This window comes from Chionomys nivalis, chromosome 4 (assembly GCF_950005125.1).
Source record: "Chionomys nivalis chromosome 4, mChiNiv1.1, whole genome shotgun sequence".
Lineage (NCBI taxonomy): Eukaryota > Metazoa > Chordata > Mammalia > Rodentia > Cricetidae > Chionomys > Chionomys nivalis.
Genome location: NC_080089.1, coordinates 30,077,964 through 30,095,376, shown reverse-complemented (window position 1 = coordinate 30,095,376; position 17,413 = coordinate 30,077,964).

The following is a 17,413-nucleotide window of genomic DNA, read 5'->3' as shown; positions in this document are numbered from 1 at the left end:
GCTTTGTTACCAGAGGGCACAGGAACACCCTCCCCGACCCACTTCGGATTTCCAGCCTTGGCTGGAGTTAGCAGGGATGGGGCACTGCGAGGGAGGTGGATGGAGTGAGAGACTTGAGGTTGCTGCTCTCTACTTAGAAAGCACAAAGTTGAGGTGGTCGGAGGTCTGGTTCATACCGGTACAGCCTTAGCATCGAGGGCTGGCTTCCTTCTGACAGGTTTACACAGCCACGCTCAACTTCAGAAAGACCACGCCCGTCTCCTGCATCTCAGACCCCAAATGACTAACACCATTTCTTTTCCCCATGTGACATTTTGTCTCTGTTAGGGCTCTGTTGTTGTTACAAGCTACTGGGGCAAACTACTCCAGGCAGCTGGGCCTCATCCCCTCACATATGCACCCTGTATCATATAGGCACCCACCATGACAACGAAGAGCCCCTTGGAGACATGGGTCCTTTCTAGGCAGTCTCGGGGACTCAGCGAGTGAAAGGCAGCACTGAAACTGGCAGGTCATCTTCTCCAACCAACTTCTGTCTCCAAAACGTAATGTGTTAATGGGTCCCAGAGGAAAGGAATCCAGCTGTTGGCCAATGTCCTCTGATGGTATCTAATAGTCCTTGCTGGAAGACTCAAAACAGCTCCAAAGGGAATTCTACCCTGCTGGGCCCCTTTTGTTTGCCTCCATCACCCTGACACCAAAGCTCTTAACAGCCCTGTTTGATGTAGCTTGGAGCCTCTGTACTCACTCTCTTGATGCAATTCCGGTTGATTTTTGCACATTTATGACACACGGTCGAAGCCTTTGAGACCCTTGAGTGATCAGGTTCTGGACCAAGCATCAGGCATCACCCCCACAAACCTAATATTAAGGTTACTCAGGACATTTCTACAGTGCCAAGTGACCTACTTACAAGTGGGCAGTGGAGGCCAAGAGTGGCCAGGCCAGCAGGGCTGGGCTGAGAGAGCTCCAGGGGTGCAGTGTGTCCTGTTACTGTTCTCTTTGACCTGGTCCACACTTGGCTCAACTCAGCCGTGGCCTCTGGCCCCTGCACAGGATCTTGGTCATGATGCTTGGCTAGATGCTGCTTTATCCTGTTGTTTCAGGAAGGTGGTCCGAGGAAGAAGGAACTCCAGCCTCATGGACCAAGGATGAAGTCCAGCCTCTGCTCTGGGAGGTAGCCTTGCTTAGTCAGACAAGGTAGTTACTTACTCTTTGTGCCTCCATGTGACTTTTACAAACTCAGAAGAATAAGAATAGCTCCCAGGGCTAAAGATAAGCAGGTACTGCTGTCTGACACACTTAAAGTTGGGGACCTGGGAGGTTTGTCCGACGAATTCAGATGGAATTGTGTTGCAAGGTACTGAAGTGCTGAGTGTGGAATGTGCAGAGGTTTGTTCTCCAAGTGATTGCTTCTAGATCCCGACAAGTTGACAATCAACATTGGCCGTCACTGTCAAAGAAAACAGTCCCTGCCTTGAAAAGTCTGTCAGCCTGGAGGGAGCGAGCATAGACACACACCGCGGCATTGTTCCTCACACAAGCTGTCAGCTTCAGAGCTGAAAGCTGCAGTTCTTTGCAACGGATGGTGCAGTCAGTGCAGCGCTGGGATACGCTGTTCAGCCCCATGCTGTGTCCCGCTCCTCTTGTGACCTAAGGCCCGTGTGCATCCTATGGTCTGCCAGAGTTGGAAGAGCTGCACAAAGACAGACCGAAACGCTGCCCGTTTGTCTCCTCTGAAATTTGTGTTTAACCTTTGTCCTTGCTGGCTCGCTGCCCTGGCCACCTGGGAAAGCTAGCAATGGATAACAGGAACTCAGAGGCTAGGTCACAGCTAAGGTGTCCAGGGAAAGGCCTCAAAGTGGCCACCCTGGGCATCAGCTGGAGGGAGAGGGAGGATAGGAATGGCATAAAAGCCTGACCACAGCTTGGATTCAAAGCACCCGCCCACACGAGGCAGGACACAGACAGGCTCACTGGCCTCCGTCAGATCATCTTCGCTGAACCCGGCTATGCCAAGCAGGTGCTCTCCACACAGATCTTCAGCCCAGCCCTTTGGCTTCTCCCAGCTGCCTGTGGAGTCTGCGCAGGAGGCTCACTGGCCCAGCTGTTAGGAATCATTTTGAAAATGAAAACAATGAAGCCGGGCAAGAAGCCCACCAGCAGATCCTGACCCTGCTCCGGCACCTTTGGCCCATTGTTCTTCCTCCCGTTCTTAGTCACCTCTCTGAGTCTGTCCGATGGACTTTCCAGATGTTGTCTGCCTGGGGACATAGCAACAACACAGCGGCTCTAAAGCAGTGGCTCAGCTGGGTGTCCAAAGTGTCTCCCTCGGGGAGCCATGTCCTATCCAACCTGAGTTCCCGACACCAGTGCAACCCTGCCCAACAGCGAGCTTCCTGGATGTCCTTTTGGTTCTCTGCAGCCATGCTCTCAGTGCTGGGGTGACAGATACGGAAACTGAGGCACAGCTCATCCGCCCCAGCAGCCCACACTGCTGCAGTCCTAGGTGTTTAATACTCCATCTAAAGCAATGGCTTGGCCAGTATGGGACCCTTGCGGGCAGGTGTGACTGAAAGATCAGCTTACTCAGAGGGCTTGGGACTCTGGATTCCAGATGGGGTACCCAGGAGCCAGGAGATGGAATGACGGATGGTAACTCCCCTGGTTTCTTCTCTTTCTGGACAGTGTCCATGCCCTCTACCCCACACCAGCTCTGACTTCTTCACACCATGTCCTTGGTACCTAAAGCTGTGCTTGGCACACAGTGGCCCCACAAATTCTTGCCTGACCTCCAATCATGTCCGTCCACTTTCTGTCTGCATGTCTTAGCTGGGGTTTCTAGGCTCTCTCAAGCCCTTCTTTTCCAGTTCTAGCAGGATTCTGCAGCTGGGACTGACCCTGAGGGCGAGCGCAGTTTAGTCCCAAGTTGGCTGGCTTCCAGCGGTCCCCCCCCCCCCCCGCCCATTCCCCAGGCCTCCCACCAGGACCACCTTCCTCCGACACTTGCCTGCCTCTGTCTCCTCCTCTATCCTGTTCTCTTCAGGCACTCACATCTCTTCACCCCAGTTCTTTGCCTCAAGTATCAGTCTCCAGTTACAGAAAGTACCTCCCCGAACCCCACAACTGATTGCAGGAACCGAACAAGTGAAGAAGTCTGTCTGGGAAAAGGGCAACGACAGTAGGGACATCCAGGGCCACAGAAAATGCCTGGAAGATCCAGCTCTCAGCCAGGCTCCAGAGTTCATCCTTGTTTCTGGGGCACTAGAAACACAAAAGCCAAGTTAGGTTTCCAGTGAAGTCCTGGGGAGTTTGAAGACTGAAGGCAGGGGGAACAGGGTATCAAAAAATGTATCACATGGTCCCTCTGAAAAGCACAGTTACTACGAGTGAATTTCGTCTTAAAATATGATAAAAAAAGATGAAAATATTAACTACCCTGATTTGGTCATTACATATTATATATGTGTGTCGAGTTGTCACAATGCAGCCCATAAATGTGCACAATTAAAATGCTACTTGGTAAATAAGAAACAGAAAAGAAAAGAAAAAAAAAACCAGCCCAGAGCACAATTCTTCCGAGCGTATCACCTTACGATGGCAGAGGTTTCACCCTCTTGGAGAAGGCCACTGGCCTGGCTGGCCCGCCCACCTTCACAGCTGCACGGGTGTGGCTGGGCTCGAGGAGGCTGGGCTGCAGAGCAGATGATTTCAATTTAAAGCACCATTTGGGGAGAATACTGTTCCCCTGGCTCATTTTTCTTAGTCCTCCCCACCCCCGAAACGTGACTAGTCCAGTGGTGGATGAGCAAGGCCTGTTTCCATAGCAACTCCACTGTGAGAGAGAAAACTCGGAACACAGAGAAGGTTTGGAAATATCTGGGAGATGCACTCGAGTGGATAAAGAAATGGAAACCTGGCTGACACCGAGCCGGGCTCTTCGTTGGCCACATGCCTTGAGCAATCTGCCATTCACCCCCAGGTGGCACAGATTGAGGCAGGGAAACACACCTGCCACTTGCCTGCTTTCTATTAACAAGCCCCGTCTCTCCAGGCTCTGGACCGGCTGGTCTGTATTTGTTTTCATGGCTGATGTAACCCAACCAGACTGATACGTCTGGATCTGAGTCTTTTTGTGTGTGTGTAATGTTTCGTGTTCATCTTCAATATTTTGTGTACATTCATTTCCCACCCAATATTTCCAAAGAGAACCATGGTCGATATTTCAGCTGCCAAGACCAATGACCACAAGCTCAACCATCCAATCAGTTGATAAAAAAGTCTACCTTGGTCTTAACTTTGTTCAGAAAGTGTGACTCTAAGGGGAGGAGATCTGGGAGAAAGAATGGGGATTTCCGTTCAACCTCTGCTTCCTTTTCGAGTTGTGAAAGTTGAGTTTCTAAGGAGAAATGCCTGGCTGGATTTGGTGTTCCAGATCGTGCCCTAATTGGGATGTCCGGGAAATGAGTTTTCATGGAGCAAGGTACTTCTACAGGCTGATTGGAACATGACTAAGCTTGACCCTGAGGGGTTTGTGGGGCAGCGTTACCCTTACTCTTTCTTGATGGTTTCCTTGGAGATTCATTTACCAGCACCATTCTGTGGCTGACAAGAACTAAGGGCAATGGGCTGGGAGAAATCCCCAACTGTGATTTCCTGCAAGGCTTCTGCCCTTTGCTCTGAACTCCAGCGAGCCCTTTTCAAGTTCATTAGAGCCATATGTTTCTGACTCATTTACACAACTCATCAGAGGGTTCTATTTTTTTTTAAAATGAGTGATTTATCTCTGAAAAGGCATATGGAGTTTTGTTGATAAGTATCACTTTCTCCCTGAGAAACAAGCTAGCACATCTCAGCAAGGCCTGTGCCAAGATGGCAGTGGGAACACCTCATGAATTAATGTAGAGTTCTGTTTGCTTTACAAGAGGAAATGCAAAGTTTCTGCAGGACCGCATGATCTGTGTGTGGGAAGAAAACTGCTCTGAGCTTGGGATGGGAGCACACCTCTTCTGGGCTAGAAACCCAGGAAGAATTATCTCTGAGAAGCAAAGCTGTCTTGGGCAAGCTATTTAATCTCCTCGTTCCTCCAGCCCTTTCCCCTGGAAAGTGAAAATGCTGGTGTTCTCCACCTGACAGGCCTGCTGTAGTGAGAATGTGTCTGGCAAGGTTCTAAAAGGGAACTCCAGGCTTAGCTGATGTTCCTCCACCCAGGTCTAATCCCATGCATTTGTCTGTCTTTTCTTTTCTGGGCCATCTTTCAGCTCACTGAAACCTAAATAATCCTTCATTTCTCAGCTAGAAATTGACCCCTTAGGAGGCCATCCCTAATCGCTGACCTTGACCCTCCACGGACAGCCATTGCCCTCCTCCGCTTGTCTCATCTTCGTGCTTCTGATCTCAGATTCCTTGTTGGTTGGTTACTTGTCACCCTGCTTCTTCCTCACACACCTGAGACCTCTTGGATGCCAGGAAACCTGTGTTCACATTAATGTACCAAAGCCCTGGACAGATGGGTAGTGTTTCTGTGTACTGATTCAACAGGGGAAAGACAGCAAAGGAAACCAATTGTGGCCCACCCATTCTTTCTGGATTCAGAAGGAAACCAAGAATGTCCACCTGACTGTATGGGTGAGCCTGAGCTGACCCCGATGAACAGGAAAACTTGGCCAATATGCATTGGAGAACATTTTCCAAAATCACCAGCCAGCACTCTTCTTCATTTGTATCAGCTCCTTTAGTCACGTTCAAACCTTTGGGATCAAGGAAGGACACTAAGGGAATAGGGCCAGATTTAATGATGTCAATATTCCTCTTAGAATTCACGAGGCGTAACAGAAAAAGGGAAAGTTCTTCCCCTCTTTATAAAAGATTTTATTGTTATTACCATCCTCTTCCTTCTCTCTCAGTCCATAGCCTATAAGAATAGATATAAGAAATAAAATATAAATTCAGATAGATGTGGCTCCCAGAGTCGTCCATTGAATGTTAGCTATGCGCACCATAAGGAAGGACCCTGCTAGACAGTGTTGCTTTTTGGGTAATCTTTGAGTATTGCTTGCAGACACTGGATTGGTACCCCCAGCTACCTGCATGATACATACTATGATAATTCCTAAAATAAAGGGAACAGATCAAGAGTACAAATGAAGAAAAGTGACTCAAAGCAGTGTAATCTAAAAAGGCTTTCTGGGGCAGAGGGACTAACATTTGTCCTGAACTCTGTGTAGATCTACAGATTGGCCTTGATAGATGGTGATGGGGAAAGCTTCCAAAGAGAACAGCCACCTAGGCAGAATTCATGGTATGTGTATGGGTAGAACATATTTTATAATCTTCCAACAGATCAGAGTGGCCCGGATTGTAGAGTATCTATAAAGAGTATTAAAGTGAGAATTAAGGCCAGAAAGAGAAGTTTGATCTTGAAGAAAATAAGACTTCCTTCTATACCCAAAAGAAAGTTCTATTTTTGATTATGGGATGACCTTATCAGATCCACAGAGGAGAAAGATAAACCAGGCTATAATATTTATTCCTTATTGAACATCTGTTATATGCATGCAACTATTCCAATTGATTTGCATGAATTAATAATTCATTTCATTATCATGTCAGGCCATGAGGTAAGGACAATTGCAGCTCATTTTACAGATGAGCACAATGAAGAATAGACAGAGTAGGTAATCCACCCAAGTCCAAATAGCCAGCAATCAATAGAGGATACAGGTCTCTTCTCTCTCTCTCTCTCTGTCCCTGTCTGTCTCTTTGTCTTTCTTTCTCTGTCTGTCTGTTTCTCTCTTTTAGTCTTAGAACCTATGCTTGCCAGCATGAATGTTTATGTGTGTGTGTATGTACAAGTGTAAGCATGTTCATATGCACATATGTATATACTTGTGTACAAGTGTAAGCATGTTCATATGCACATATGTATATACTTGTGTACAAGTGTAAGCATGTTCATATGCACATATGCATATACACGTATACAAGTGTAAGTATGTTCATATGCACATATGTATATACATGTGTACAAGTGTAAGTATGTTCATATGCACATATGTATATACATGTCAATATGTGACTGTGGAAACCAGAGGACACTTAGGTATCATTCTTCAGGGGCTGTCCTCTCTGCATTCTCAGTGCTAGGATTACAAGCATGTGACAATGTACTTGGCTTTTTTTCTTTTTCTTTCTTTTTTTCTTTTCTTTCTTCCTTTCTTTTTTTTTCTTTCTTTTCTTTTTTTTTTTTTTTTGTACATGGGTTCAGGAGATTGAGTAAAGGTCGTCATGTTTGCTTGGTAAACACTTTTCCTGACTGAGCTATCTCCTCATTCACTGTGCACTTAATGTTAAGATTACCACAAGAAAGAAACAGAAGGTAATCCCAGAAGAGAGCTATTTTAGTTGTCAGTAAGCATTCCTGAGGGTAGTAGGGACAATGGTTTAGGAATAGAAAGAGACATGCAGACCATTGTGGTAGAGGGCGTGGAAAGATTATAAAAGCCAGAGGTTTGGAAAGCAGAAACAATATCCCCAGCTGTCTGTGGGGTGGGGAGTGGAGAAAGAGTGACAGAAACAGAGAAATCTTTGTATCTAAGGATTTGAACCGCAAAAGGCAAGACAAGATACATAAGACAAGTGAAAACACTAATTTTGAACACATGGGACATATTTGTGTAAATCCTACTTGAAGCTGGAAGTGTAGACTAGAAAAGTTCAGAGATACAGATGTTAGAAGACTTAAAGCCAGAGCAGGTCATTGTGGTAGTTTAAATGTAATTGGCCCCCATAATCTCACAGGGGGTGGCACTATTAGGAGGTGTGGCTTTGTTGAAGCAGGTACAGCCTTGTTGGAGGAAGTGCGTCACTGTGGAGGTGAGTTTTGAGGTTTCCTGTGCCCAGGATACTGCCCAGTGCCTCAGTGGACTTCCTATTTCTTGCAAGACATAGGACTCTCAGCTACTTCTCCAGTACCACGTCTGTCTGCATACTGCCATGCTTCCCACCATGATAATAATGGGCTGAATCTCTGAACCTGTAAGTTAGCCACCCCAATTAAATGTTTTCTTTCTAAAAGTTGCTGTGGTCATGATGTCTCTTTACAGCAATAGAAACTCTAACTAAGACAATCATAGCCTCAGCAGACACATTTAGTCTTTGAAGCTTGGAAAATAAATTACTAGTCAATATGTTTCTTCTCATTACTTAAAGTAAAATGTTTGTACATTCATTTGAATTATTCCCCCTTTTTCTCCTCCGTCAAATCAAACCCAGGACGTTATGCATGCCAAGCAAACTCTTTATCACTAAAGTGCATCCCCATCTTTCTTCTTCAATTTCCACATTTGCAGCTGTACTTTCCCTCTTAGCATGGCTCTTACTGCATTTTATACATTTTATCATCTTGTCTCCTTCGCCCACTTATTCCAACCGATATTCTCATTGACTCTGCAATTCCTTCGTTGAGCCAGTGTTTAGGAAGTCTCCAGGACACCCTGTTGTTGGTTGCCTGCCAAAATTTGATGGTAAGATACTATTGCTAAAGATACTACACTGATTTTTTCAAGTACCTGGAGAAATGAAATTGATACTGACCAGAAAGCTTCCTTCCTGCTGGCAAGCTTCCATATTTCTATAAGGTGCAATTTAAGCTACTGGGAGGGAAAAAAAAAATCATCAACAGTCTTACCAAGCTGTGAACACTGTAGACTACAAAAATGACCAGAGTGGCAAGATATGCCCATGGGTACAATAGTGGCACAGATGCAATATGAGTAGTCAACTGCTCTTTGATTTGATTTAAGGCTCTCTCCAAGGATGTATCACATGTCCAGTGCTATAAAGCTGACTAAAAACCCATCACTGGGGAGCTCACAGGCCACAGGAGTGACACGCTACAGTCATTCTGCTTAACAGACAGTATCAATCTGTCTTCTTAATTTGCATCACTACTCATAGACCAGTGCGGTCTCAGACCTCATCAGAGAAGTTTCTTTAAGGGAGTGGTGGTTGTCTCAGAAACTCAAAACTGACCGCAGTGCAGAGAATCAGTGTTGGTAGAGTGCTCAATGACAAATAGAACATCTGTCTCAAGCCAAACCCCCAAAAGGCTTGGGACCATTGTGATGGAGATTTTAAAATCCATAGGTTGAGGAAAACCAGAGAAAATGGTGTCTTCTGGATATGACAAGATCACTGTACTCAAAAATCCACATCATATGTGGGTGCCTACACAAAACCTACACATGATCAAACCATTCAGTATTCTAACATCCTACATGTAGGGGAAGGAGTTCATGAGACCCACTCACTAACTGAGCATCTATGAACCATTGGTGCCTTCTGGATAAGGGAGAGTCAGTCAGGACTGGTCTCTTATAGGTGATCATACTCAAGTGGATGGCTCTATACCTGTGAGTATATGGGTAACATGAATTCTGCTAGATGGGTTCTTCGAAAAACAAACAGGGATATGAACTTGGGAGGTGAGGAGGTGTGTGGTAGGAGTTATGTAGGAGTTGGGGTGAATATGATAAAAATACATTATTTGAAATTCTAAAAAGAAGAAAGTATGCTTTTAATTTCTACAAATTTGTGCATTCTTTCCAGTTTTATTCTGTTATTGGTTTCTGCTTTTATTTCATTGATGTTGGAAAAGATACTTTGTATGATTTCAGTACTTTGAATTTTATTATGTTTTTTGTTTTCCAACATGTTTATTGTGGATAATATATGTGCATTTTATAAAATAAATGTTTTTCTGTCGTTGGATATATATATATATGTATATATATATATATGCATGCATCAACACACACATATACACGCAATAGTCATTTTATGACTATTGCAACCTTGGCAATTTCCTCTGCAGTTACATTCATAGTTAGTTCACACTGCTGCATAGCCCAGGATAATAATGGCAGGACACTAATAAAAAATAAAATGGCTAAAAAACAATATAATGTGTATATAACACACATATGTATTAAATCTAATTTATTTGAATTATTATTCAAGATTTTTATTTCATAATCAGTCTTTGGTTGTTTTATTGGTTAATAAAAAACAGTATTAGAATTTTATACCATACTTTAGAGCTATTTTTGTCTTCGAATCTGTCAATAATGACTTATATATGAACCTTATACTTGTTACATCTTCTTGGCAAATTGACCACCTAACAATTTGTGATATCCTTTGTCATTTCCGTAGAGTTTGACCTAAAGCATATTTTGCTTAGTATTAGTGTCATCAGCTCTTTTTTTAGTTACTTATGAAAAAAATTTTACACCACTTTCATTCTCTCTGTCTTTCTGTCTCTGTCTCTCAGATCTACTGTGAGTTTCTTGTAGGTAGCATATAGTTGGATAATGATTTTTAAACTCCATATGTCAATCAATGTATTAGTTTAGGTGAATTTAAAGCATGAGTCTTTTCAATTTTCTCTCATTTGGAACTTATTAGTCTTATTAAAATTGTAGATGCATCTTTTCTGAAATTTGAGAACTTTTCAGTTTTTTGTTTTTTTTGTTTTTGGTTTTTTTTTTTTTTTTGAGTAAACTTTCTGGTCCTTTTCTCCCATCTTTCTTTGATTTCCATACAGCATATATTGTATTTCTTGATTATGTATCATAAGCTTCTTAGGCTCTGTTCACTCTTCTTTTTACTTTCTCCCCTTTAGGCTTTATAACTTCCAGAGTGCATAATTCCCTGTGTTTGAATTTACAGATTTTCTTTGCTTACTCATGTGTCCTGATGAGTCCTGCTAGTTAATTTCAATTTGGTTATTGTATTTTTCAGTTTTAGAATTTGTTTAGCTTCCTAATCTTAGTCTCATTTTGTTTATGTATTATTGGTCTTTGTTTGTTTTGTTTTGCTTTAGGTTCTGTTTTTCAAGACAGGGTTTCTCTGTGTTGTTTTGTTGCCTGCCATGGAACATGCTCTTGTAGACCAGACTGGCCTCAAACTCACAAAGATCCTCCTGCCTCTGCCTCCTAAGTGTTGGGATTAAAGGCTTGTGCCATCACCACCCAGTTTATATTGTTGTTCTTTTGTCTTTACTTCTTCACCCATGTTTTCTTAAGTCATGTGGTGTGTGTGTGTGTGTGTGTGTGTGTGTATAAAGCAAGCTCTCATGCTATATGTTAGACTGACTTGTAGCTCAGTGTGTATCCTAGGTAGGCCTCAAACTAGTTACCATTCTGCCTCAGGCTTCTGAATACAAAAATATAAGCTTGAACCAACATACCTGGCTTTAAATTCTACCTATTTTGTGGTTTTGCAGGGATGGTCTTTTGATACCTATTTTCTTTCTTTCAGTGTTGTCCTGGCTTTTGGGTTTTTTTGAGAGCTTTCTCTCTCTCTCTTCCTCTTTCTCCCTCTCTCTTTCTCCTTCTCTCTCTCTCTCTCTCTCTCTCTCTCTCTCTCTCTCTCTCTGTGTGTGTGTGTGTCTTCCGCTTTCTCTCTCTGTGTGTGTGTGTTTGTGTTTGCATTGTGAATTCTTTTTCACTGCTAAAAATTAAGCATTTGGGGGGAAAGACAACTTTCCATGTCTTTGAAGATGTCTTTGTGTTGAAACACAGTCCAAGAATAGAGCTGTGCAAGAGGAATTCTGAGTGCTTGTGAGAAAACTCCAAGAAAGCAAGACAAGAGTCCTGTGACCTCAGTTTCTGTAAAAACATGGAATTGGCCGGGCGGTGGTGGTGCACGCCTTTAATCCCAGCACTTGGGAGGCAGAGGCAGGGGGATCTCTGTGAGTTCGAGACCAGCCTGGTCTACAAGAGCTAGTTCCAGGACAGGCTCCAAAACCACAGAGAAACCCTGTCTCGAAAAACCAAAAAACAACAACAACAACAACAAAAAAAAAACCATGGAATTGTTCTTGGAAAGTGCTTTCCTGCCCCTTGTAGTTATAGTTGATGGGAGTGAATTCAGATTTTGTTATCCGTACACCTCTATGGAAAAACGTGTTTTGACCATGTATGACTTGTCCTTACGATTGTACATTTTACTTAGGAGACTTTTCTTACCCTCAGAGTATAAATTGTCTGATGCTCTGAATAAAGTTGGCTATTGTATGAGAATTTAGTCTACCTCATTTTTAAGCACTGTTCTCCCAGGTTTACGGCACTAACTTTGTCCCAGAGGAGTTCTGATTTTACTGGATTTGTTCAGTCTTGGATCAACATAAGGGAAAGCTTAGGACCTCTCAGGTCCTCTCTTGGCCAAGTTTGCATCTAGTTATTCTATTACCTCTAGTGCACAGATGCTCACCAATGTTTTATTTCCTGAGAATCTTACCCCCATAGCCTTCCTCTTGGAGCCTTGGATGGTCCACTGTATGTCCCTATCAGTATCCCTTGTTCCAGGTTTCTGTGTGTCTGTCTCCCCTAACTTTCCTAAGGACTTGCTGATTTTCTCTGCCTCATGTCTGAGTTTAGTAAAACTCAGCTGTCTGAGATCAATCTTCAGTCTCTACAGAGGTGAAAAAGAAGTCCACTCTGTCCCCTCCAATTCGAGGGGAAAGATAGGGAGCTGCTATTCCCTCTTAACCAAGATAGTGCCATGTCAGAACCAATGCAAGGGAAGAGTGAACAAAATTAGCATAACACTTTTTTCCACTTGGAATTTGCTGTTTTCTTGGTTGCTTTAGGCCTTTGGCTGTCTTCTGTAGCTCATATAACGTTGCTTTTAGTCAGTTTATCTTTTAGATGTTTCTATGAAGGAACAGTGTATGAAGCCTCCCATTCTCCAGCATCATTTTCCTGATTCCTTCAAAAGCCTCTGGCCGTTCTATATCCCTGACATCCTGAAAAGAATGCAGTCAAAAGAGGGGCAAAGGCTGCATTCCCCTATGTTAGAATGGATGGGTTGCTCCCATGAGTCTTATATATTGTATGCAGAAGGACAATTCTTCCACTATCAACCATTTTTTTAAAAACATTAAATAAACATATTCTAGTATAATTATCCCAAGCCTAAACCTTTATTTTCACCATAACTGGTTCCAAAGTATGTTTTGTCCTAGAAAGACAGCTATGGAAACACTATCTCAGCTTGAATTGTCATGAAAGTAGAAGCTAGGACAGGGGAACTTATGTAGAAACTTCATGGGGTGGGGGGGAAGTCTGTGTTATAGAAATGAAAAATGAGAGTGAGGAAGACCAGGAAAATGTTGTTAGATTGCTGTTGCTGTTGTTGCTGTAGACATCCAGAACTTTGTTTTGCTGAACTTTCTGAGATATATACAAAATCATCAACTTCCAGGAGTTTCCCACACAGAGGATCTGTTAGCTATGAAGGGTTGCCTCAGTGTCCTTAACTCCTCTTTGAACTCTTCTTGGGCATGCTTTAGGTGTAGAGAGTTCTTGTCTGCCTGTGAGGCACTTATGAAGGCGGGACATGGGTGAGCTCTTCCACTGGTCAAGAGTGTGTGACTTGGCTGAAGGGGTGTTCTGAGGGAACCAGAATGCTGGTATGTGTTGTATAGGGTCAAGGGTGCTTTTGCTCCAGCTTCACAGTTACATGTGGTGTTCTACCAAATAGAACTCAGCAAAAATCTCGTCTGTTTTCTTCTTCCCATTTCCGGTCTCTCCTCTTCCTTGCCAAATTGTCTTTAAAAAGAATCCCAACTGATCAGTTGAAAATATAGTATATTCTTTTATAAGAGAGAATTGTCTTATCTCTTTTCTATTTATTTGTTTGGAGAAGGCTGTTAAACAAATTTGATAATTTTCAGACCTCCCTTTATAATTTCAGAATTTTTATGTAATTTTAATCGTACTTCATTAATACTTTCAAAGTTACATTTGTAAAATCATAAGGTATGCTTTTACATCTGCATTCTCTCTGGTTGCCTAATAAAAGATGGTTTTGAATTGATTGATACCACTTAAAAAAAAAAAAAGAATCCCAACTCCACAATAATAAGGAAATAATCCCAAAGTTCTTCAAGCTACTGACATTATCTAAATTGTTTCCTTGTTTTCCTGATGGTTGGCCATCACAGATTTTATACATTTATTTTTCAGGGGGAAAAATGTCCTTAGCACATTGTCTATCTTTTGGAGTGTTTATATACTGAAGAAACAGGGAACAGGGCACCCAAGGCTACAGGTTTAAGTGATAAACTGCCCTGGATTCCATTAGCTCCTGTGGAAATGCAGTTTAAAGGAGGTGCCCCCAAACCAGGCACGTGACATTTACTCTGACTCTTTCCCCCGAGGAATTCTTTTGGCTGAACAGCAAGCTCTCTGGGCTGTGCAACAAGAGAACATCCCTAACATAACATACAGGCTGGACAGCTGCTGTTAGCTGGAGATGGCTCAGCATGAACAGCTGTGGAAGGGTTGACCTTGTGGGGAAGAACACCACCAAGCCCCACTGCTGTAGGCTGGCTTCCATTCGGGCTTAGCACCAATGAGCTGTAATAATAATTTAGCAGATACACGGGGGGAAGGAGATTAAAATGACATTTTGTTTGAATAACTAGAGGGTACAACAAGAAGAACTTGTATAGGTGCCAACTGAGAACATTTTCTAGAAATGAGAGAGGTAAATTTGTGAAAGAGGAGGACTTTTCTTTTTCCTCTGTATGATGGTGTATTTCTTAAGCACACATTTATTTCATATACATGTGTCCTGCTTTTCTAACCCACCCTGTTAGAACACAGAAAGCCCTTGTGTGGGTGGAGAGGGAGGCTAGAGTGTCTCACCCAACTCTGGTGTGTGTGTGTGTGTGCATGTGTGTGTTGTATATGCTTGTAGGCTTGTACATGTGGGTGCACATGTATACATGTGTATGTGGGCCATCTTTCCTTGATTACTTTCCATTTTTACTTGAACTGGAAGCTCATTGGTTTGGTTCCATTGACTGGTCTATGAGCTTTAGATATCTACCTGTCCCTACCCTTCATCCGCCAAGTACTGGGGTTACAAACATGTGCTACCATGCTCAGTTTTTTTTTTGTTTTTTGTTTTTTTTTTTAGACAGGGTTTCTCCGTAGCTTTTGGTTCCTGTCCTGGAACTAGCTCTTGTAGACCAGGCTGGCCTCGAACTCACAGAGATCTGCCTGTCTCTGCCTCCCGAGTGCTGGGATTCGCCACCACCTCCCGGCCCAGTTTTTTTTTTAATGTGGGTCGGGGGGATCTGGATTCAAGTTCTCATGCTTGCACAGCAAACAGCAACTGAGTCATCATCACAGCTCTAGACTGTATTCTTAAGCCAATCCTGGGTTCTGGAAAGACAGTTCGCAATGCTTTCTTGAGTGGGAAATTCACTGACAAATGTCTTAGCTAAGATGTTCTGGGAAAGTTATTAGAACCTGGGACTTTACATCCTGGGAGAAGACTTTTGTAAGATCACTTGAAATCCCTAGAAACTGCTTATAGCACAATACAACACACACACGCATGCATGCACGCACACATGCACACAGACACACACACACACACAAAACAAAACCAGAAATTATGTGAAAACATGAATCATAGAGGCTGGAAAGGCAGAGACATTTGTGGCGGTGGACAATTGGAAATAAATTTTGGTTGCCTCTGTAAGCAATGCCAGCTGTGGTCTGTTTTCTCAAACTAAGACAGGCTGCACAAGTCCAAGAGGGAAAGGATTTTCCCCCAAATGCTCGAAGTGTGTCTGAGTTAAGACAGCTATATCCTAAGATTTACCTCTTCCTTAAATCCCTATTGTAGTGTGGGGTTCATGGAGAAAAGGGCTAAATGTCAGTTATCTAAATGTGCCAGGGAACTGAGGTCTGCAGAGATTAAGCAAATTCAAAGGGTGTTTAGTTTTCCCATTGGATTTGAATTTTGAATATTCTCCTCTACCTCCTCAAATCTAGAACATGGGTTGGTGCGCTCTCGAGTTTTGTAAAAAAGGCTTTATTGGGACACACTCATGTTTTTCTATATACTCTTGGTGGCGGGTTCCACATTACAGTACATGCCATTTGGATGGAGATTATGTGGCCCACGAAGCTCTAAACATTCACTACAGGATCTTTACAGAAGAACGTTGCTATTCCTGTTCCAGAAGGAGGAAAGCTACAGAGAAATTAAACTTCTGTTATGCTTAAGTTCTAGGAAGTCATGGCTTTGAGTGCAAGAAACCAGATGAAGAGCTTGAATGGAGGCTTAAAGCAGAGGAACATTGTGTTTCCCTTGTAGAATGTAAACACGTACTTAATGACAAAGACAAGCAAATGCTAAGAGAGGAAGAGAGGACCTTTTGGCCAGAACATGCCAGAGAGAGAGAGAGAGAGAGAGAGAGAGAGAGAGAGAGAGAGAGAGAGAGAGAGCAGGGAGGGTTTTGTGCTTTAAGAGAAAAGCTATAGAAAGAAGTGGAAAATTCCTGATGAATTAGGAGATGCTTCTTGCAGACCAGATCTATCTATATAGCCTAGGCTACGCTTCAACTTGTCACCGTCTTGCATGTTGGGGTTATAGATATGTACTGGCAGTTCTGGTTTTAGGGATAATTATCAATAGAAAGAGTGTGGCTTGAGTTACCTTATTATAGAGGAAGTCTTCTTTCCCAGTGCAGAGGGCTATCCTGCAGGAGGCCACAGGGCAGCTACAGCAGACAAGCGTTTGTGGAGAATAAGAGGAATGGGAATTTGCTCTAAGTAACTGTTTTTCTTAAAACCTGAAAATTAAAATAGGTGAATATAGATTTACAGTGTTATCTCTGGATTTTAATTCCCAAATTGTGCTTTTAGATTTACAACAGAGAAAGCAATCTTAACTCTCACTTGGGTGAAGAGAGCCAGTAAAGCTGGGAGCCATCTGGAAAGATAGTTAAAAAGGCAGAGAGACTGTTCCTCACAATACATTACAAGTTAGATAACTTGTTCTGTCACATCCCCTGGGAGATGTGGACATGGCCAGGTAGGAGCTTGGTATATGGCTTGAGGCCTCGGAGGACCACTAGGTAAAGGTGGCCTCATCATAAAAAAGCTGATCATTCACGCCTCTTAATAAACATCCTTCCCCGGGGCTGCGAACACAAGAATTGGACCAGGATTTCAGCACCCTTTGAGTGAATGTGGCTTTTGCCGCAAGGTGCTGTTTCCACTGACCACCTAGATGGAATGATCGAGGGGCGTCTCTGGCCTGAAATTTGGTTCATCTTTTTTCGAGTTACTCTCTAATTTCTGGTTTGAGGGTTAAGGTTGTAAATGAAAAGCACATAGGCCTGCATCACTGTGGGGTTAAGCTGATGTGGAAAGAGCTCTCAGAGCCTGTCCTAAGACGGTCGGTGCAGAGTGGATGGCAAACAGTCTCATTCAAAGCAAGCTCGTGAGTGGTGTGCACCCTGTGATCAGGTAACGGTTAGATCATTGGGAGAACGCTGGGAAGCTCTTACGCATTTCTCTCTCTCTTAGCTTGGCAGAAGGTA